Source organism: Choloepus didactylus, chromosome 1 (genome assembly GCF_015220235.1).
Source record: "Choloepus didactylus isolate mChoDid1 chromosome 1, mChoDid1.pri, whole genome shotgun sequence".
Taxonomy (NCBI): Eukaryota; Metazoa; Chordata; class Mammalia; order Pilosa; family Megalonychidae; genus Choloepus; species Choloepus didactylus.
In genome coordinates, this window is record NC_051307.1 from 70,952,302 (window position 1) to 70,977,183 (window position 24,882).

The 24,882-nt window shown below is 37.5% G+C and overlaps 1 pseudogene; it reads right to left on the reverse strand.

Annotated features, from left to right (window-relative positions):
* The window catches only part of LOC119515225, a 28,220-nt pseudogene extending 6,254 nt beyond the window's left edge, over positions 1 to 21,966 (reverse strand).
* Positions 21,967 to 24,882: the final 2,916 nt, after the last annotated feature.

Here is a 24,882-nt window from a genome sequence, read left to right on the forward strand (position 1 = left end):
AGGATCATCAGGGAGATTTGATTGTTAGGGCCACCCCCCCTCCCCGACTGCCCAGAAACACGCCCCACATACAGGGCAGGCAACACCAACTACACACGCAAGCTTGGGACACCAATTAGGCCCCACAAGACTCACTCCCCCACTCACCAAAAAGGCTAAGCAGGGGAGATCTGGCTTGTGGAGAACAGGTGGCTCGTGGACGCCACCTGCTGGTTAGTTAGAGAAAGTGTACTCCACGAAGCTGTAGATCTGATAAATTAGAGATAAGGACTTCAACTGGTCTACAAACCCTAAAAGAACCCTATCAAGGACAGCAAATGCCACGAGGCCAAAAACAACAGAAAATTATAAAGCATATGAAAAAACCAGACGATATGGATAACCCAAGCCCAAGCACCCAAATCAAAAGACCAGAAGAGACACACCTAGAGCAGCTACTCAAAGAACTAAAGATGAACAATGAGACCCTAGTACGGGATATGAAGGAAATCAAGAAGACCCTAGAAGAGCATAAAGAAGACATTGCAAGACTAAATAAAAAAATGGATGATCTTATGGAAATTAAAGAAACTGTTGACCAAATTAAAAAGATTCTGGACACTCATAGTACAAGACTAGAGGAAGTTGAACAACGAATCAGTGACCTGGAAGATGACAGAATGGAAAATGAAAGCATAAAAGAAAGAATGGGGAAAAAAATTGAAAAACTCGAAATGGACCTCAGGGATATGATAGATAATATGAAGCGTCCGAATATAAGACTCATTGGTGTCCCAGAAGGGGAAGAAAAGGGTAAAGGTCTAGGAAGAGTATTCAAAGAAATTGTTGGGGAAAACTTCCCAAATCTTCTAAACAACATAAATACACAAATCATAAATGCTCAGCGAACTCCAAATAGAATAAATCCAAAAAAACCCACTCCGAGACATATACTGATCACACTGTCAAACATAGAAGAGAAGGAGCAAGTTCTGAAAGCAGCAAGAGAAAAGCAATTCACCACATACAAAGGAAACAGCATAAGACTAAGTAGTGACTACTCAGCAGCCACCATGGAGGCGAGAAGGCAATGGCACGATATATTTAAAATTCTGAGAGAGAGGAATTTCCAGCCAAGAATACTTTATCCAGCAAAGCTCTCCTTCAAATTTGAGGGAGAGCTTAAATTTTTCACAGACAAAGAAATGCTGAGAGAATTTGCTAACAAGAGACCTGCCCTACTGGAGATACTAAAGGGAGCCCTACAGACAGAGAAACAAAGACAGGACAGAGAGACTTGGAGAAAGGTTCAGTACTAAAGAGATTCGGTATGGGTACAATAAAGGATATTAATAGAGAGAGGGAAAAATATGGCAACATAATCCAAAGGATAAGATGGCCGATTCAAGAAATACCTTCACGGTTTTAACGTTGAATGTAAATGGATTAAACTCCCCAATTAAAAGATATAGATTCGCAGAATGGATCAAAAAAAATGAACCATCAATATGTTGCATACAAGAGACTCATCTTAGACACAGGGACACAAAGAAATTGAAAGTGAAAGGATGGAAAAAAATATTTCATGCAAGCTACAGCCAAAAGAAAGCAGGTGTAGCAATATTAATCTCAGATAAAATAGACTTCAAATGCAGGGATGTTTTGAGAGACAAAGAAGGCCACTACATACTAATAAAAGGGGCAATTCAGCAAGAAGAAATAACAATCGTAAATGTCTATGCACCCAATCAAGGTGCCACAAAATACATGAGAGAAACATTGGCAAAACTAAAGGAAGCAATTGATGTTTCCACAATAATTGTGGGAGACTTCAACACATCACTCTCTCCTATAGATAGATCAACCAGACAGAAGACCAATAAGGAAATTGAAAACCTAAACAATCTGATAAATGAATTAGATTTAACAGACATCTACAGGACATTACATCCCAAATCACCAGGATACACATACTTTTCTAGTGCTCACGGAACTTTCTCCAGAATAGATCATATGCTGGGACATAAAACAAGCCTCAATAAATTTAAAAAGATTGAAATCATTCAAAGCACATTCTCTGACCACAATGGAATACAATTAGAAGTCAATAACCATCAGAGACTTAGAAAATTCACAAATACCTGGAGGTTAAACAACACACTCCTAAACAACCAGTGGGTTAAAGAAGAAATAGCAAGAGAAATTGCTAAATATATAGAGACGAATGAAAATGAGAACACAACATACCAAAACCTATGGGATGCAGCAAAAGCAGTGCTAAGGGGGAAATTTATAGCACTAAACGCATATATTAAAAAGGAAGAAAGTGCCAAAATCAAAGAACTAATGGATCAACTGAAGAAGCTAGAAAATGAACAGCAAACCAATCCTAAACCAAGTAGAAGAAAAGAAATAACAAGGATTAAAGCAGAAATAAATGACATAGAGAACAAAAAAACAATAGAAAGGATAAATATCACCAAAAGTTGGTTCTTTGAGAAGATCAACAAGATTGACAAGCCCCTAGCTAGACTGACAAAATCAAAAAGAGAGAAGACCCATATAAACAAAATAATGAATGAAAAAGGTGACATAACTGCAGATCCTGAAGAAATTAAAAAAATTATAAGAGGATATTATGAACAACTGTATGGCAACAAACTGGATAATGTAGAAGAAATGGACAATTTCCTGGAAACATATGAACAACCTAGACTGACCAGAGAAGAAATAGAAGACCTCAACCAACCCATCACAAGCAAAGAGATCCAATCAGTCATCAAAAATCTTCCCACAAATAAATGCCCAGGGCCAGATGGCTTCACAGGGGAATTCTACCAAACTTTCCAGAAAGAACTGACACCAATCTTACTCAAACTCTTTCAAAACATTGAAAAAAATGGAACACTACCTAACTCATTTTATGAAGCTAACATCAACCTAATACCAAAACCAGGCAAAGATGCTACAAAAAAGGAAAACTACCGGCCAATCTCCCTAATGAATATAGATGCAAAAATCCTCAACAAAATACTTGCAAATCGAATCCAAAGACACATTAAAAAAATCATACACCATGACCAAGTGGGGTTCATTCCAGGCATGCAAGGATGGTTCAACATCAGAAAAACAATCAATGTATTACAACACATTAAAAACTCGAAAGGGAAAAATCAATTGATCATCTCAATAGATGCTGAAAAAGCATTTGACAAAATCCAACATCCCTTTTTGATAAAAACACTTCAAAAGGTAGGAATTGAAGGAAACTTCCTCAACATGATAAAGAGCATATATGAAAAACCCACAGCCAGCATAGTACTCAATGGTGAGAGACTGAAAGCCTTCCCTCTAAGATCAGGAACAAGACAAGGATGCCCGCTGTCACCACTGTTATTCAACATTGTGCTGGAAGTGCTAGCCAGGGCAATCCGGCAAGACAAAGAAATAAAAGGCATCCAAATTGGAAAAGAAGAAGTAAAACTGTCATTGTTTGCAGATGATATGATCTTATATCTAGAAAACCCTGAGAAATCAACGATACACCTACTAGAGCTAATAAACAAATTTAGCAAAGTAGCGGGATACAAGATTAATGCACATAAGTCAGTAATGTTTCTATATGCTAGAAATGAACAAACTGAAGAGACACTCAAGAAAAAGATACCATTTTCAATAGCAACTAAAAAAATCAAGTACCTAGGAATAAACTTAACCAAAGATGTAAAAGACCTATACAAAGAAAACTACATAACTCTACTAAAAGAAATAGAAGGGGACCTTAAAAGATGGAAAAATATTCCATGTTCATGGATAGGAAGGCTAAATGTCATTAAGATGTCAATTCTACCCAAACTCATCTACAGATTCAATGCAATCCCAATCAAAATTCCAACAACCTACTTTGCAGACTTGGAAAAGCTAGTTATCAAATTTATTTGGAAAGGGAAGATGCCTCGAATTGCTAAAGACACTCTAAAAAAGAAAAACGAAGTGGGAGGACTTACACTCCCCGACTTTGAAGCTTATTATAAAGCCACAGTTGCCAAGACAGCATGGTACTGGCACAAAGATAGACATATAGATCAATGGAATCGAATTGAGAATTCAGAGATAGACCCTCAGATCTATGGCCGACTGATCTTTGATAAGGCCCCCAAAGTCACCGAACTGAGCCATAATGGTCTTTTCAACAAATGGGGCTGGGAGAGTTGGATATCCATATCCAAAAGAATGAAAGAGGACCCCTACCTCACCCCCTACACAAAAATTAACTCAAAATGGACCAAAGATCTCAATATAAAAGAAAGTACCATAAAACTCCTAGAAGATAATGTAGGAAAACATCTTCAAGACCTTGTATTAGGAGGCCACTTCCTAGACTTTACACCCAAAGCACAAGCAACAAAAGAGAAAATAGATAAATGGGAACTCCTCAAGCTTAGAAGTTTCTGCACCTCAAAGGAATTTCTCAAAAAGGTAAAGAGGCAGCCAACTCAATGGGAAAAAATTTTTGGAAACCATGTATCTGACAAAAGACTGATATCTTGCATATACAAAGAAATCCTACAACTCAATGACAATAGTACAGACAGCCCAATTATAAAATGGGCAAAAGATATGAAAAGACAGTTCTCTGAAGAGGAAATACAAATGGCCAAGAAACACATGAAAAAATGTTCAGCTTCACTAGCTATTAGAGAGATGCAAATTAAGACCACAATGAGATACCATCTAACACCGTTTAGAATGGCTGCCATTAAACAAACAGGAAACTACAAATGCTGGAGGGGATGTGGAGAAATTGGAACTCTTATTCATTGTTGGTGGGACTGTATAATGGTTCAGCCACTCTGGAAGTCAGTCTGGCAGTTCCTTAGAAAACTAGATATAGAGCTACCATTCGATCTAGCGATTGCACTCCTCGGTATATACCCGGAAGATCGGAAAGCAGTGACACGAACAGATATCTGCACGCCAATGTTCATAGCAGCATTATTCACAATTGCCAAGAGATGGAAACAACCCAAATGTCCTTCAACAGATGAGTGGATAAATAAAATGTGGTATATACACACGATGGAATACTACGCGGCAGTAAGAAGGAACGATCTGGTGAAACATATGACAACATGGATGAACCTTGAAGACATAATGCTGAGCGAAATAAGCCAGGCACAAAAAGAGAAATATTATATGCTACCACTAATGTGAACTTTGAAAAATGTAAAACAAATGGTTTATAATGTAGAATGTAGGGGAACTAGCAGTAGAGAGCAATTAAGGAAGGGGGAACAATAATCCAGGAAGAACAGATAAGCTATTTAACGTTCTGGGGATGCCCAGAAATGACTATGGTCTGTTAATTTCTGATGGTTGTAGTAGGAACAAGTTCACTGAAATGTTGCTATATTATGTAACTTTCTTGGGGTAAAGTAGGAACATGTTGGAAGTTAAGCAGTTATCTTAGGTTAGTTGTCTTTTTCTTACTCCCTTGCTATGGTCTCTTTGAAATGCTCTTTTATTGTATGTTTGTTTTCTTTTTAACTTTTTTTTTCATACAGGTGATTTGAAAAAAGAAGGGAAAGTTAAAAAAAAAAAAAAGAAAAAAGACAAACAAGGGGAAAAAAAAAAAAAAAAAGATGTAGTGCCCCCTTGAGGAGCCTGTGGAGAATGCAGGGGTATTCGCCTACCCCACCTCCATGGTTGCTAACATGACCACAGACATAGGGGACTGGTGGTTTGATGGGTTGAGCCCTCTACCATAAGTTTTACCCTTGGGAAGACGGTTGCTGCAAAGGAGAGGCTAGGCCTCCCTGTATTTGTGCCTAAGAGTCTCCTCCTGAGTGCCTCTTTGTTGCTCAGATGTGGCCCTCTCTCTCTGGCTAAGCCAACTTGAAAGGTGAAATCACTGCCCTCCCCCCTACGTGGGATCAGACACCCAGGGAAGTGAATCTCCCTGGCAACGTGGAATATGACTCCCAGGGAGGAATGTAGACCTGGCACCGTGGGATGGAGAACATCTTCTTGACCAAAAGGGGGATGTGAAAGGAAATGAAATAAGCTTCAGTGGCAGAGAGATTCCAAAAGGAGCCGAGAGGTCACTCTGGTGGGCACTCTTATGCACACTTTAGACAACCCTTTTTAGGTTCTAAAGAATTGGGGTAGCTGGTGGTGGATACCTGAAACTATCAAACTACAACCCAGAACCCATGAATCTCGAAGACAATTGTATAAAAATGTAGCTTATGAGGGGTGACAATGGGATTGGGAAAGCCATAAGGACCAAACACCACTTTGTCTAGTTTATGGATGGATGTGTAGAAAAGTAGGGGAGGGAAACAGACAGACAAAGGTACCCAGTGTTCTTTTTTACTTCAATTGCTCTTTTTCACTCTAATTATTATTCTTGTTATTTTTGTGTGTGTGCTAATGAAGGTGTCAGGGATTGATTTAGGTGATGAATGTACAACTATGTAATGGTACTGTAAACAATCGAAAGTACAATTTGTTTTGTATGACTGCGTGGTATGTGAATATATCTCAATAAAATGATGATTTAAAAAAAAAAATTACAACAAAAAATAAAGCTGAGAATTAAAAGTGAAAAAAAAAAAAAAAAAAAAAAAAAAAAGAATATGATGCTAATGTGACTGCATGATCATATGAATTCATTAACAATGGTGAAGTATACTTGAAAAAGTAATACCATGTTTTGATGTATAATTTTATGCTTAGACAAAAAAAAGTGCTACCCAGTTGCACCAATGCTCAGCAGTCACTAAAGTTGTATAACAATTAATATGTCCATTTTTGCATCAACCATCTCCTACCTTATGAAAGAGAATATTTCTGATTTAAAAGCATGAGAGTCATGCCTAAGGAGCAAGTCAATAAACTAAGAATAAATGATGTAATTGCCTGATATGTTTTCCACAGTCTCCATTTTTAGCCTGAGGGAGGAATGAGCTTTTAAACTTTTCCATATCAATGGTCTTTTCCAGAGAGTTAATAATCTGCAGATATATTTAGGAAATAAAAACAAGACCTATTGATTTTGAAATTTAGCCTCAATTAACAGGATTCTGGCTCCCCTGCAGCCAGTTTACATTATTTTTTATCAAAGCCTCCATTTTTTTTTTAAAAAAAAGCATACAAGGACTAAAAATATTCAAGAAGCAAATGTTCATATCCAGACCCTTGTTCTTTCAAATATGCATATTTGATAGTGATTCACTCAGAAGATACTGGAAGTCATCCTGTAAGTCTAACCTATAAGTCATGGATCCTGAGTTATTTTCCCAGATATATCTCCATTTAGTTTTGTGATTTTTGAACAAGTCATTTTAACTTGTTTAGGTCTCTGTATCCACATACGAATGTATAGTTAAGAGTCAAAAAAAGCATTGAACGGGAAGTATAATAGAATACTGATAATTAACTTATCAATATGCATCTCTAAGTATCAGCAGGCACTAGGCTAAGTGGCCTCTCTTTATATTATTTCATTTAATTAATTCATTTAATTCTCTTAATGACCCTATTAAGTGGGAATTATTAATATGTTTTTTGAAGTAGTAAGTGGTTGAATAGCACCAGAGCCTGTGCTTTTAATCACTACTCTAAATCATTCCAGAATGTTACTACTTGACCAGCACAGGAGAAATTCAGTTTAATATATAAACACACTTTAAGAGTATGCAAGTCACCATTTGAGGCATAATGCTTGTTCTAGTTTGCTAATGCTGCCAAAATGCAAAATACCAGAGACGGGTTGGCTTTTATAAAAGGGAGTTTATTTGGTTACACAGTTACAGTCTTAAGGCTATAAAGTGTCCAAGGTAATACATCAGCAATCAGGTACCTTCAGTGGAGCATGGCCAGTGATGTCTGGAAAACCTCTGTTAGCTGGGAAGGCATGTGGCTGGCGTCTGCTCCAGAGTTCTGGTTTCAAAATGGCTTTCTCCCAGGACGTAACTCTCTAGGCTGAAGCTTCTCTTCAAAATGTCTCTCTCAGTTGCTCTTGTGGCGTTTGTCCTACCTTAGCTTCTCCAGAGCAGAAGTCTATTTTCAAAGGCCGTCTCCAAAATGTCTGTGTAAACTGCAGTTCCTCTTTCAGCTCCTGTGCATTTTTCAAAGTGTCCCTCTTGGCTGTAGCAAGCTCGTTCCTTCTGTGTGAGCTTATATAGTGCTCCAGTAAATTAATCAAGGCCCAAGCTGAATGGGTGGGGCCACATCTCCATGGAAATTATCCAATCATAGTTATTACCCACAGTTGAGTGGGGTGCATCTCCATGGAAACAATACAATCCAAACATTCCAAACTAATCCCCACCAATATGTCTGCCCCCACAAGATTGTATCAAAGAACATGACTTTTCCTGGGGGGCACAACATATACAAACTGGTACAATGCTGTATGGAATCTGGTGGTCAAAAAAGGATTAAGGTCTTTGATGTATTCCCAGGTAAGTTGATAGGTAAAGATCACTAAATGCTTGTTAGTCATTCAATGGTAAAGAGATAAGATAGAAACAAATGAAGGGGCCAGATAGAGGAACTGCCAATCAGTCAACAGAGGAATTTTCCATCAGCTGTAGTATCAACTCTTTCTGAAATCTAGAAAACCATGTGACTCGATTTGCTTTATGGGCAACTACAGTTATTCCATGAAATTTTTAATCCAAATTTCTATTAATGTTCTCATATCTCTAGACACAATCCTCTGGTATTCCATACCCCTAGGGGTACGTCTATCACCAAAAGTACTCTTGACAAGAAGGCCAAAGATGGGGGAAGATAGATAAAAAGCCAGGAGTTTGGTACAGTGCAGCCGGTCACCACCCACAAAACAGATCTGCAGACTATGAATTCCTAAACCAAGATACTTTTCTTTGAATTCAGAGTTCACCATAAATTAAGACATACATATTTGTAACTATAAATTAAAAATCTGTAGATTATTCCTTACAGCAAGGCCTTTCTGAGCCTCCGGTTTTTGTAACTTGTACATACACTTGAAAGACAAAGTCCAAAGTTCCTTGTAGTCTTTCACAGACCTGTCCTCTCAAGGCTTTTCTTTCATGACTGAGCAGACAGTATGTGCCATCAGATGTAGAAAACTCTGTGAACTTCCTTCCCTGATATCTGAGAGCTCAAAGGACCATCCAAGTTCCATCTCCTGCCATATCCTCTAGACTATGTCCTTGCTAGGCCTTGTTGGACTCTACCACAGTGCAAAATCCAAGCTCTAACTCACTGAAGTTCCAGGGCAGCACATTCTCAGACCTCATACTCACACCCCAGAGGACTAATTCTTAATTATCTTTGAGTTATGAACACTTGTGAAGATATAATGGAAATTCTGTACCTTATTCCATAAAAAATGTATACATGTACATATATACATAATAATGTTTTCCATTTCAGGGGATCTGAGGATGCACTGAAGCTAATTCGTGGACAAGGAAAAAGTGTCACAGAAGCTTTCCAGTCTTTCCCTTCCTAATGCTCAGCTTAGGGCCTAAAGCCCATTTTGGAGCATATACAATATTCCTTGGAAAATAGTAATTAAGTCTCTGACATTCCTCACTCCTGTTATATATATATAAATTTTTTTTCCTCCCTCCTACAAGCTTCTAATTACCCATATCTTATGGGGCGATAATTATCCTACCTCCTAATGTCCACATTTGCCAAGACTTGAATTCTTCAGTGTACTATTTCTACAAATTCTGTGCTTTTATTTTGCAAAAAATCACCCAGAAAGTCAACAAATTTGAACCTTATAAACTTGAGGTCTCCAGATCTGTTCCCTTCAATTCCTAAATCTTAGCACCACCAAGCATATAGTTTCTTTGTGAGTGCATAAATCAGTGATTTAACTTAATTTCTCCAATACTAAAAGTCTCTTTAGACTTTTACAGAAAAACAGGGATTTAAAAAGCCATGCAAGTAGGGCCATCTGGAAAGTTAGGATATAGGACATATAGTTGCAGACCTCATTGATTAGTTTTAACTGAGTCACCTCATTTATTTTTAGTACATTTTAATACTTAATATTGTTAACAATCTACAATGATCTCAGGTTTTCAGGAGAGAAGTAAACTTCTCCTTTTACAGTTTCTACAGTCATGTGACTATGAGGATCCTGGTGCTCAGTGTGCAATTCCCAGTTAATACAAAGAAGCTTTAAAATAGAGTTTGTTTTATATATTTTCTTTTTTCAAAATAACACCTTTCTCATTCAAATATAGACTACATTTTTGCTCAAAATAGAAGCCAATGCTGCTTTATTTCTTTTGAGTCACCTAAAAGAAACTTGTAAGATATCTTGCAAACAGACCCTTTGTACTAAAACTTTGTTAAGCATCATATATAAAAAGGGATCTAGTTTTAGGAAAGATGGGCAAATTCACAATCTTGGCACCTATAGTGACAGTATGGGAAGATAGAACTCACAATTCCAGGTCACACATTAATAGAGCATCCATAAAACTTGAATATGACTGATTTTGGCCTCACTCTAAAAAGCTAAAGAGAAAACCACAGCCTTCAGTTTTCAAGAAGAAAAATTTGTGGCCTTCTTCCTGATCAACTTTTCAATGAGTTAAAAATACCTTGTACTATGCCCAAGGGTAGCAATAACTTGGGTAAGAACCACTTACATTTACATTGACTTTTTCTTGGTAATTACAATTTTATTTCTATTTTTAGGATTACAGAATCTCTCTAGGACCAAATGACAAGTTTGTGAGTATCTGTTACAAGTTCTACCTTGTATTGTACTCAGCGGGATAAGATATACATAGGCCCTGCCTTCAAAATATTTATAATCCAGAGCTTTGCTCTCCAGTACAATAGCTACTGACCATATATGGCATTTAAATTTAATAAGATTAAAAATTGAGTTTCTCAGGCAAACTAGCCACATTTCAGATACTCAGTAGGTAAATGCAACTAGTTGTTACCATATTAGAAAGTACAGATTAAAAAAAAATTTCATCATCACAGAAATGTCTGTTGAACTACGCTGATCTAGAGTAATACATTCAAAAACAAAATAGACATTTTAAATTGAAAGTAGGTTTCAATAGCTTGATTTCTTTATTTAAAAGAGCTTATGGATAGTGTTATCATGGTTGGTCATCCATAAAATCAGTTTTTTCCTCCAGAATTGGTTGAGTGAGCGTGTTTTAGGTTGAATTGTGTTCTCCAAAAAGATATGCTGAGTTCCTAACTCCCTCTACCTGTGAATGCCTTCTTATTTGGAAATAGGATCATTACGAATGGATTAGTAAATTAAACTAAGGTCACACTGGTATAGAGTGGCCCTTATTCTAATGTGACTGGAGTCCTTATAAAAGATCCAGAGACAGACACAGGAGAGAATGCAGACTGAAGCTCAAGGATTGCTGAAAACCAGAAGCTAGGAAGAGGCAAGGAAGAATTCTCCTCTAAAGATTTTGGACTTCTAGCATCTGGATATGTGAAACAGTAAATTTCTATTGCTTTACGCCAGGCAGTTTTGGTACTTTGTTACAGTAGCCTTAGCAATTTAAGATGGATTTTGCACCAAGAAGTGGGGTACTGCTATAGCAAATACCTGAAAATACGAAAGTGACTTTGAAATTGGAAGAGGGTAGAGACTGGAAGAATTTTGAAGTGCTTGATCGTGATTGTCTTGAAGAGACCATTGGTAGAAGTATGGACAAGAAAGGCGATTCTGCCAAAGGCTCAGAAAAAAGTGAGGAAATCTGAAGATAGAGCCTCTTTCATCTTAGAGAACACATTGATCTTCATGAAAAGAATGCTGCTAGAAATATGTGAAAAGTGCTTCTGAGCACCTCAGACAGAAATGAGGAATATGCTATTGGACACTGGGGGAAAGGTAATCCCTGTGGCAGATAACTTTGCAGAATTATATTGTAGCATTGGATGGAAAGTAGAACTTGTAAACTATGAACCTGAATGTTTAGCTGAAGATATTTCCAAGCAAAATGTGGAAGGTACAGCCCAGTTTTTCTTTCTTACTTATACTAAAATGCAAGAGGAAAGATAAAAATTGAGGAATGAACTGTTAGGCAAAATGGAACCAGCACTTGATGATTTGGATCATTTGTAAGCTATCCATATAGCATGTTCTGGGGAAAGGGCCTAAGGTGTAGCTGAACAACAGCTTGGTAAGAGATTAGGTGTGTGACTCATGGATCCAAGCAATCATCTAAGTAGGAACCAGGAATGGAAACATCTATGGAGGGTCCACTTATGGTTTGCACTCCAGTGAATTGCATGTGAAACTGACAAGACTTGTGAGAATTTACTGTCAGCGGAAACACTGCCAGCCTATACTCAAAGAGACAGAAATGGGATGACATTAAGGAAGAATGACTCTGTGGGCAGAACCATGGATGCAGAGGCCTGAGTCAAAGGGGCTTCCCCAGTCCAGGAGGGTGGGGTCACCAGTTTGGTGTTCATAGAGAGTGGGACTGTCACCACAGTGAGCCCAAAGGACAGAGCATAGAGCCACAGAGAGCTATTCTGAGGCCTTGAACTTCAATGGAATTTGTTTTCCTGGGTTTCAGACTTGCTGGGGACCAATGAATCCTGTTTCCCTTTCAATTTCTCCCTTTGAATGGGCATGTCTATCCTATGCCTATCCCACTAAATGGAAAGGAATTTTGCCCCAGGATGGTCCATGCCCACAACTGGTTTAGATGGGATTTTGGACTTGGATTCCATGTAGGAATGGCTTAAGAGTTTTGGGATGTGGGGATAGAGTGAATGTATTTTACACATGGAAAGGATAAGAACTTTGGAGCATCAGAGGGATGACTGTTATGGGTTAATTGTGATCACCAGAAGGTTATGTTGGAGTTCTAACTTGTGGTACTTGTGAATATGACCTTATTTGGAAATAGGGTTATTGCAAATGGAATTAGTTAAGCTAAAATGGTTCATATTGGAATAGGGCGGGCCCTTAATCCAATATTTCTGTTGTCCTTATAAGAAGAGAAAATTTGGATACAGACCCAGAGACAGACACAGAGGAGAATGCCATGTGATGGCTGAGGCAGAGATTGAAGTCCAAGGATTACCAGAAAACCACCAGAAACTAGAAAGAGGCAAGGAAGAATTCTCTCTTACAGATTTTGTACTTCTAGCCTCTGGAACTGTGAAACAATAAATTTCTATTGTTTTAAGCCATACAGTTTGTGCTACTTTGTTATGGCAGCGCTTGGAAACTAAGACAGTGAGAAAAAAGGATATGACTAACAGACAAACCAGACCTTCCCCCCTCTCTCACTTCCTCTTTGTTTTTCCTTTCCTTCTGTGCCAGTTTGGAACTTTTATGGCCCTCCAGAAGAGTCATGATCTTTTAACCCAATCTTTTTGGGTGGAAACATTTGATTGAATGTTTCCATGGAGATGTGATCCACTTATCTGTGGGTGAGAACTCTGATTAAATTATTCTTATGGAAGTATGTCCCCACAGACTCAGGGTGGGTCTTGATTAGTTAACTGAAGTACTTAAGAGAAGCTAAGAGCCAACCCAGATGCTTGCTGACTCTTAAAGATGCTTGGAGATGTTTGGAGATGCTAGCCCACAGACATTTTGGAGAAAGCCATTTTAAACCCAGAACCCTGGAGCAAAGGATCGGTAGACCCCAGCCACATGCCTTCCCATCTAACAGAGATTTTCCAGATGCCATCAACCATTCTTCAGTCAAGGTATTGCTTGTTGATGTCTTAATCTGGACATTTTCATGGCCTTCAGACTGTAAATTTGTAACCTAATAAACCCCCTTATAAAAGTCAATCCGTTTCTGGTATTTTGTATAATGGCAGCTCTAGCAAACCAGAACACTTTCCTCCCTCCTTCCTTTCCTCTCTCCCTCCCTCCCTCACCCCTCTCCCTCCCTTCTTTCTTTCTTCAGTTTCTTCCTTCCTTTCTTCTTCAGTTTCCAGAGTCTTATTAGTTATTTACATCCATGTGTGGGAAAGAGAGAGGGGCATTGGAGTCTCTATTGGGAGGAAATGAAGAAACTAGTTAGAACGTTGATTTTAAACACCTTCCCTTACTGATATGAGGTGTCCCTGGATTCACCTACTTTTGGTGAATGGTCTCTTTCTACTTACCTAAGCTAATGTAATTGGCCTTTTAAAAATGGTCCCAAGAGCTCATATTCTTTTCAATTGCTAATTATTCTATTCCTTTCTTCACATCTTCTTTAATCATATCAGCCTTCATTTTGTCTCTGAGCCACATTTAAGCCTCTCTATGTCTATTATGCTATCAGTTGAGCACCTAATATATTTTCAGCAGGGGGAGTCACATTACAGCACCTAGCATAATGCTAGACACAAGATAGGTTGTTAGCAAATGCTGCTTATTGTTTAGACTTCCTAAATATACTGAAAAGCTGGAATGATTACAGACCCATCTCAAAATGTGATGAAAGTGCTCAGCATTACAAGGTCTGTTGAAAATGCAAAATGCAACTGAAACTCCTATTATAAAAATGTAATCTTCCAAATGTTGTTACAAATTTTACAGTGACATTTATGCTGAAAAGAATTCCTACAAAAGAATGTCTTTTAAAATAAAAATATATACACAAAAATTCATATTCTGGTTTGTAATTATCCTATGGCTTCACTTTCTTTATACGCATCTCCAGTTTGTATCATTTACAGATATTAAGCCTCTTATGTGTAGTATGATCTCTCCAGTATATTAATACTCAACTCTTCAGTTTAATAAAGACTTCAAATTTTTGCCATTTTATCTGTATTCTTATTAAATGCTTGCATTTGTTACAGTTTCATGCTCTTTAATATCCATATTTATCAGGGTTTAATTTGTTTTGACCTTTAAGTTGTTAATAAATACTTTGAATAATATTTATCTCAATACAAAGTTTTTATAATTTTCTCCATAATTCAGACAATAGTATTAATTAATTGAATGTAATTGTCCATTCATTTGGTACAGACATCCTCCAGTTGCAGGGATTAGGTTATTCACAGTCCTGTGCCCAGAAGAGTCAAATATTCAACTTTGCTTTATTGTTGGCTATTACTCTGGCAGCAACCACCATCTGTAGTTTACACTTATCTCCTTGTTAAAACTACATTTATAAAGCATTAAAGAGAGGCATTAAAGGCAGATAAGCATGCAATAGAGTATTTCAAGAAATAAAAAAAGAGTTCAAGATAGAGGCACTTTCATACATTTTTGGAGGGAATACAACTTGCTACATTTTTCCCAAGTACAATTTGACAATGTATACTAAAAAGCTCTTTAAAAACATGTTTGGGGTTTTGTTTTTGGTTGTTTATTCTTAAACAAAAGGGTAGATACTTGAATGGCTATCTAAAAAAATGCAGTACAGAATGCATAATAAATTGATGACTTTACTACTTGATGAGATTTCTAGATACTATTTCTAGATTTAAGCAGCAACACTTGTTGAATTACTCAGTCTTTCTTGTGTCCCCAAAGTGGTTAACACTACTACATTAAAGGATTTGTTTATATTTAATATCCACTCCCAAAGAATTTATCCCTTTCTAAAACTGAGTCTGTCACTGCTGAATGTACAGGAGTAGAGAACCACCATTTTACTTGGAAAAATCAGTGTACAAACAAATATCTGTTGCCTATAACTTAGTCAGCATTTGTTCACATAATCTGGATTATTTTTACACATAGTTTGAACCTGGAGACTCAAATTGTCACAACTCAGATGTGTTGCACCTGAGAAGCTTACTAGGATGCAGGTTAAAATTAACCACCTAATTTTGTAGATCCCAGGGTGCTCAGATTGTGTACTGTACATTGTCCCTCACATGATCAAAATTTGAATAAAGCATTCAGAGAAGTTCTCCTATTCATTGAACTGTTCAAGGACCACTTACAACGGTGTGCTCTGATCATTGTTGACTTGTTCACTTCTATCATTTCTACCACTATGGTCCTTTGTGATTAGAACCACTGTTTTAATTATATCTTTTTTATTTTAAAAGAAAATCTTTTATTTCCTCCCATAAGACAGATTCATTAGAATACTAAAATTTTTCCCAAATAACTATTTCTTGATTTAGTAGGTGCCAAAATGGATTTAATTTACCTGTAAATTAAGTAAGCTTTAGGCATAGCTATTCCATTATATATTATAACATTATATATTCAAATATATATATATATATATATATATATATATGAAGCAAAATCCAATACTATGAAGTGATTGAATGTTATATTGAATTTATAGTGTTTGAATGTTAACTGTCATTGGTTAGCAAAGCTGCATAAACTCAACATAAACCACTAATCATTGATGCTACCTAAGAACCTGTGCTAGGGGAGTCGTTAGGATGGTGGCATAGGGAGGTGTAGGATTTCATCTGTCCTCTAGGGAGGCTAGTAAATAGCCAGAAACTGTCTGAAACAGCTGTTTGGGGGACTTCAGAGACCAGACACATTGTACACCAGCCAGGAATGAGTGAAAATGCAAGACTGATAAATCACAGCTGTAAGTATCTCCTCCCATCCTATGGAGGCTGGTGCCCCTCTCCCACTGGCATAGTAGGCTGACCTGGAATCACTTCTGGGAAACAGAAGCCCTCTCTACTAGGATCAAAGGAAAGGGAACTCATCCAGGCTCCAACTGAGGATTTGAGTAATGAATTTGGACTGCTGAATACCAGATCTTAGCACAGATAAATTTGCAACATAAACTAGAAAGAAACCAGGAGTTCTGTTATAGCCATGCTCCCAGCAGGGAGGAAGCAGTGGTTATGGAAAAGAACAGAGGCTTCTGAATTGGCTGAACTCAGATTGCTGAAAAAGGGCTGTGCCCCCAAGAAAAGGGGCACATAGAGCTGGGTATGAATTCCAGCTCTTGAGGAGTGAACCAGGGTTGCTGGGAACCAGCTCTGAAAACGGCTTTTCTTTTTTAAGCAGCGCATTAAAGAATGCACTGGCATTCTCTGTTTTCAGCACTGCCTCAGGCAGGGGCAGAAGTAGGGTTGACTGAGAGACAAACTAACCAGATGGAGGAGATCATTTCCTAAAGGGCTATTGTCCCCAAGAAAAGGCGGGGTGGGGGGAGGTAAGGGCCCAGCACAAGTGGTGGCTCTCATTCAGAGAATTTAGAATCCAGGTACTAGGATATCAACAAGTTTCAATATACAAAAAATGGAGGCCAGCCTGTCTCAAACATTCTTAGTCAGAGGTGGAAGTGGGGCTGTTTGAGAGTCCTGTGATTTTTCCAGCCTGCAGGGATCAAGGGGCTGAAAAGCAGTTCCTCCCCAAGAAAAGAGGTGGGGCAAGGCCCAGCATAGATGGTGACTGTTATTTAGAGAGCTGAAAATAGAAACACTTTAAGCCCACCTTCCCCTCAGCATATATCCAAACCACTCCCCTGGAAGGGGCAGAGTCTGCTGAGAATTGAAGACACAGGACAACCTTAGTCCTGTGGGAGCAGCAGGCTGAAAAATACCATCTTCTGGGCAGGACAGGAAAAGCACAGAATCAGAGGTTTCAAAGGAAATACTGGCACCCTGCTGGGTCTCATCCCCAGAGAACCTTGATACTTACCCATACCCCTTTTGTGAGTCCTGAACTTGTCTGGGAAAAACTGAATGGGGTAGATCCTTCTGAGGGGACCCTCCTCCCAGAATCAGCCTCCAGGTAAAAGTTGGTAGAGGTAATGAAAGGAGTGTTAAAAACATATAAAGGCAAATAAAACACAAATCAAACAGATTGAAATCCCCTGAAAAGGAAGAGGTTAGAGAAAGCTTTTTTCTGGGGGTGAAACAACTGCACAGAAACGGGTAATCTCAAAAAAAAAAAAAAAAAAAATTCCATATATGCAGGGCAAGAATCAGAAAAATAAGATCAGAAAAAATTCTGATCAGTTAAACAAGCTATGCTAGAGGTCTAGAATAAGTTGAAACAAATGTCAAAGAACAGTTAGAGCACACAGCCAACCAACAAGATAACCCTAGGCAAAAGAGAGAAAACAACCTCCAGAAAAACTAATCAAGAAAAGCAGATACCTAGACACAAAGTCACAAGTCATACTAGGAAGCAGGAAGATATGGCTCAGACAAAGCAAAAAATTAAAACTTCAGGTACAATACAGGAGTTGAAACAACTAATTAAGATATTCAAGCAAATCTTCTATATTAATTGAATGAGTTGAAGAAAAATGTAGCAAAAGAGATGAAGGATATAAAGAAGACACTGGGTGACAATACAGAGAAACTCAGAAGCTTGCAAAAAAAAGAGACAACTTATTGGAATGAAAGATACAATAAAAGAGATGAAAAACACAATGGAGACATACAACAGCAGATGTGAAGGTGCAGAAGAAAGGATTAGGGAACTAGAGGACAGGATATCTGAAATCCTATACAGAAAAGTATAGATAGGGAAAAAGAATGGAAAAAAATGAGCAGGATCTCATAGAATGGAATGACAACATAAAGTGCATGAAGATACGTGTCATGGGTGTCCAAAAAGGAAAAAAGAAGAGAAAAAGGGCAGAAAGAATAACTGAGGAAATAATCCAGTAATCCCCTTACTAAGTATATACTTGGAAGAACTGAAAGCAGGGACATAAACAGACATTTGCCCACTGATGTCTATAGCAGCATTATTCACGATTGCCAATGGATGCAGGTGGCCCAAATATCCATCAACTGATGAGTGAGTAAACAAACTGTGGTAAATAATACAATGGAATATTATGTAGTTGTAAGATAGAATAAAGTCATGATGCATGCAACAACATGGATGAACCTTGAGGACATTATGTTGACCAAAATATGCCAGTAACAAAAGGACAAATACTGTATGGTCTCACTAATATGAACTAAGGATAATGAGCAAACTTGAGAGTTAAATTTGAAAACACTGGTTATCAGGAGGCAGAAAGAGGGCACAGACTGGGCATTTGATACTTAAGGAACATGGAATGTTTAACAAGATTGATTGTAAAGGAATGGATAGCACAATACTGTGTGATGGTAACACAATATTGTAAGTATAATAAACAATGCTGAGTGTGAGTATGGTTGAAAATGGAAGTCTAGGTGCATGTATATCACCAGAAGGAAAGCTAGAGGATGAAAACCAGAACTGCACAACTCAGTGAAATCTAGTGTGGACAATGAAGGTGGTAAATTGTATAAATATAGGAAAATTTTTACATGAATAAGAACAAATGTATGTCACTATTACAAGGTGTTAAAAATGGGATGGTATATGGAAAAATGCAATTAATGTCAACTAAGGTCTATAGTTAACAGTAACATTGTAATATTTTCATTAATTGTAAGAAAGGCAATACACCAAAGTAAAATGTCAATAAGAGGGCGATATAAGGGAGGAGTATGTTTTTTTTTTTCTTTTCTTTCTTTTTGGAAGAAATGGAAATGTTCTCATATAGGTTGTGGTGGTTAATACATAAGTATGTGATTATACCAGGAGTCACTGATTGTACACTTGGTATGGATTATATGGCAAGTGAATAATACTGTTTAAAAAGTAAACAGAAAACTACAAGTACTGGAGAAGATATGGAGAAAGAGGTATACCTATTCACTGTTGGTAGGGAAGTAAAATTGCAAGCCCCTCCAGAGGGCATTGTGCCAGTTTGAATGCATTATGTCTCCCAAAATGCCATTATCTTTGATGCAATCTTCTGTGGGCAGACATATTAGTGTTGATTAGATTGTAATTCTTCGAGTGTTTTCATGGAGATATGACCCACCCGACTGTAGGTGATAACTCTGATGAGATAATTTCCATGGAGGTGTGGCCCCACCCATTCAGCATGGGCCTTGATTAGTTTACTAGAGCACTATATAAGCTCAGACAGAAGGAGCGAGCTTGCTACAGCCAAGAGGGAGACTTTGAAGAATGCACAAGTGCTGCAGCTAAGAGAGGAATGTCCTGAGAAAGCCACTTCAAAGCCAGAACTCTGGAGCAGACACCAGCCATGTGCCTTCCCAGCTAACAGAGGTTTTCTGGATGCCATTGGCCATCATCCAGTGAAGGTACCCAATTGTTGACGCCTTATCTTGGACACTTTATGGGCTTAAGACTGTAACTTTGTAACCAAATAAGCCCCCTTTATAAAAGCCAATCCATTTCTGGTGTTTTGAAAAAGGGTAGCATTAGCAAAATGGAACAGGCAGTGTGGAGGTTCCATAGGAAGCTAAGAATAGGGTTGCCATATGATCCCACAATCCTGACACTAGCTATATACTTGGAAGAATGGAAAGCAGTGACATAAATAGACATTTGCACACTGATATTATGGTGGCATTATTCACTATTGCCAATGGATGGAGGTGGCCTAAGGGTCCACTAACTGATGAGCAGAAGGGGGCTGTGGCGTATACATACAATGAAATATTGTGTGGCTGCAGAAAGGAATGAAGTGGTGAGACATGCAATGAGGTGAGTGAACCTTGAAGATATTATGTTGTGTGAAATAAGCCAGAAACAAAAGGGCAAATATTGTATGGTCTTACTTATATGAACTAAGCATAATGAGCAAACCCTGAGAGTTAAATTTGAGAGCATAGGTTACCAGAAGATAGACGGTGGACAGAGATTGGGCAACCAATGATTAAGGAGGACAGAATGTTCAATAAGGTTCATTGTAAAAGTTCAGAAATGAATAGCACAATACTGTGTGATGGAAGCACAATACTGTAAGTGTAATTAACAAAGCAGAGTATGAGTATGGTCAAAAGAGGAAGGCTGGGGTCATGTATTTCATCAAAAGGAAAGCTACAGGATAAAAACTGGGACTGCATAACTTAGCAAAACCCAGAGTGGACAATGATGGTGGTTAAATATAAATAAATAAATATGAACTACAACAAACCTATGTCACTATTACAAGATGTTAATAATTGGGTGTAATATGGATTAAAGAACAATTAATGTAAACTAAGGTCTGTAGTTAACAGTAACATTGTAAAATTCTTTCATTAATTGTAACAAAGGCATTATACCAAAGCTAAAAGTCAATAATAGATGGATACAAGGGGTATGGGATTTTTTTTCTTTGAAAAAAAATGAGAATGTTCTCATATTTACAGTAATGGTAAATGCATAACTACGTGATTATACCAACAGCCATCAGTTGTACACTTAGGATGGATTGTATGGTGTGTGAATAAAGCTGTTTTAAAAAAATTAAAGCTACTGGAAAGAATTTTATCCTATATGGAAGGATTATGATCCCCTTTTAATGACAAGATTGATAACTGCTTATGAAGGGACTATGTCTTCCATTTGTTTGGTTGTCCCCACAGGGATTATTAGGAGGAGTTAAAAGAAATGTAAAGCCTGCATGCTCTAGGGGAAAAAAAAAAAGGAACCTATGCTAGTCGGTGGCATCTTGCTAATCAGTGATGATTCCCAGAGTTGCTGGTCTTTTTTTTAAAAAAAACTTAATTGCTTGATATACTTTCAAGATGAACTAAATACAAATCTTCCTGTCATAAAGAAATACAGATATTTTTCTATACCCACATGTTATATTTTCATCATTACAATGTATTATTTTGGTTGCTAAAAGAGGGAGAGAATGTAGACTTGGCCATAAGGCTTAATAGGGTCTGTTTCTAATTATGGTTACAAATTAATTATATGAAACCTATTTTTTTGTCTTTGACAAACAGCCTTCAAATATTACTTTTATAAACAATAGTCCCTCCCTGAAAAATATCTTATTCAGAATTAATCATGTATGCCTTGCCTTAAAATTGTCTAGTGTGATTATTTTTTCTAATATTTATTGGTCATTGGGACCTTTCAAGTGCTTACTTTTAATTGATTATATCTTGAAGTATTTTATGAGTCAATGTAGGCAGCCTTAAATTATTTTTTGAACAAGTCAAGAAATTAAGAAAAACCCATATATTCCTCATTTTTATTTCCATATGCTTACCGGTCATCTATTCTTAAATTCAAGAGGAATTTAATCATGAGTATTATTCCCAAATATTTCTATCAAAACTTAAGTTATATAGCTGCAAATGGTCCATTACAATAGCAAGAGTGATTATACATCTGTAGAGTAAAAACAATGTGCTAAGAATTGTAAACCAAAAGTGTCACAAGGGCTAGTAGCCAAGGTTTCATAGAATATTGCAAACAGCATAATCTTAGAGATAATTATAACATCTTCAATTTAAATAATTTCCCATGTGCTAATGTGTGCAAAAATTATTCTCACCTACTTTTAGCAAGGGAATATAGTAAATTCTGGGTTTATCTCACTGCTGAACAGAAGGAACAAGCTGGGAAGATTAGGGGTACAGGAAGGGAAGATGCACTGCCTTGGACATATTGCAGCTGTTTAAATAATTGCCTTCATATCTGAGGTTTAGGGCCATACATTGACATAAAATCAATAATTGACATAGTCCCGGTTTTCTGCAAGCTAAAGAGTCATTGACCCAGACAACTGTGTGCTTACTGATGTCAATACCAATACAAATTAAATCTGTATAATAAATAAAAAAGGAAGTTTGTGCATATGTGGGTTTCTGTGAATCTGTATGTGTGGGCAATGACTGGCTTTTGGAGAAGCAGGTGCTAACACAGAAAATGTCCTGGACAAGGAGTGAAATTTCATGTGTTCTATTTTTGAGTCTCACTAACTGGACATGTAACCATGGGTAAATGATTCAATTCAACCCTTTCTGAAATTCCTCCTCTATCAAGGGGGATAATAGTACCTTCCTTGTTCATGTAAGGTGACATTTTTATGAGTATGAAAAATGCATGGAAAAATTTATATGAAAATGAATTTTTATATCATATCTTTTCATTCCAGGATTGAAATGGGAAATAAGAATTTTAAACTAGACAAAACCTTGGAAGTTACTCATTTAGCATGATTTTAAATTTGAGAGAAGAGGCCTAGTAAAGATTAATGACTACCAAAGTGACAATTTTTTACTATAGTTCTCATGGTTATGATCCAGAGCTGTTTTGGAATGGTAATTTTTACATTTACCCAGTTGTGAAGACCTTTTCCCCAGACACAAAACCTAATTATTTTCTTCTGTGACTCAAACATCTACTATACTAAGATAAAAGAAATAAATTAAATCCCAATTTATTAGGTTATTCAATATTTTCTTGTTTTATTTATTAAATATTTCCTTAAAGCTACTGACAAGAAAAAGAAATACCTGATTTGTTTAAGCTAATGATCAAACAGTAAAAATAGAGCACATAAGAGAAGTAAAGAAAGCAAGCGGCTTAGATGCACCATAGATTAAACATTGAAATGTTGGTTAATCAGATTTAATTCATCTTTCTCTCTCTTCAAATTCCTTAGGGGGTGGTGGTGGTGCATAGGTTTGAATTGTCCTTCAGAAAAAGTTTCCCTTTTCTCTGTCAATCTTCCTTGTCAACAGTGATTAAGCATATTTCTTTTTTTGGTATCTGGTGGCTTTTGTAAGTAATTTATCTGATGAACATAGTAATAATTTAATCCTTCTGTGAAATAAGTAAGAAGAATCTAAATTGCAACACAGAACATATCTATCCATTCATTAATTTAGCCAAATTCTTATGCCTAATGCTCTTATGGATGCAAATATGGGAATACACAGCCAAGTGTGAGAGGGGGGAGAAGGAAACAGTAGACATAAAATAATACAGAAAGTATTACGGGAAAGCCAGTAAGTTTGGCTGGGAGGTAGGGTTTGTAAAAGGAACCCACAGGAAATAATTGCCTGCCAATTGCTTCTTTGTGCCTAACCACCACATTTAACTTGTTTGAGTTTTGCTACCCTGTTTCATTCTTTACCACCAAGGCAGCTGTCTTAGTTTTCCAGCTTCTAAAACAAATATACAATGGGTTGGCTTAAACAATGGGAATTTATTGGCTCAGAGTTTTGTGGCTAGGAGATGTCCAAAATCAAGGTTCAGCAAAGCAATGTGTGCTCCCCACAGCCTGTGTCATTCTGGGCTGCCTGCTAGCAATACCTGGGCCTTGGACTTTCTGTCACATGACAGTACATATGGTGACATCCTCTTCTTTCTCTTCTCGGTTTTGTTGACTTCCAGTTCATTTTTTCCCTGTGCCTTTTTCCCTATGGCTTGCCCTATAAGGCCTCTAGTAATAGGATTAAGACCATCCTGATTCAGTTGGGCACACCTTAACTAAAAATAACATCTTCAAATGGTCCTATTTACAATGGGTTCACACAAACAGGGATGAATTAGGAACAAGAACATGTTTTGTTTCCCCCGGGGTACATAACTCAATCTGCTACCACAGCACAGACCATTAAATTGGCAAGTTAAGACACTTAGTATCTAAAGGAGTTTCTGGTCATCAAGAGGGTGGAGTGAGCCACTCCAGGGCTCCATCCCTCTTCCCTGCCCTAGAAGGTTTAAGCAACAAAGAACTTGCAGAACCATCTTTCTCAAAGCTCTAGTAAACAGTTAAAGTGTTGTAGTAACAGGACAGGACAAGCACCAAATCAAGAAAAAGGCAAATTAGAAATGGAAGGCTCTCATGGTGCCCTGGCTGGCTCTTCCTTCCCCATCCTCTTAACAGCTTGGTGCAGAGCCAGTCCTCATTCCCAGTGCAGGTTGCTAGTCTTTGTTCTGGAGGGAGCAGATTAACCCTTATGTACATACTAGATTGCAGCCTGAAAGACTGAACCAGGATACTTGTCACAGGCTTGCCACCCCAGAACTTGCCCTGCATTTGGAAGGCAGTTCACAGAGTTCTCCTACAGAATGCGCTAGAACAAAAAAATTGCACCTGCCTAAGGAAAAGTTTCGCTGGTGCAGTGCAGTACTCAAATCTGTGAGGAAACACTGTTTCCTTGGGAAAAAGGGACATT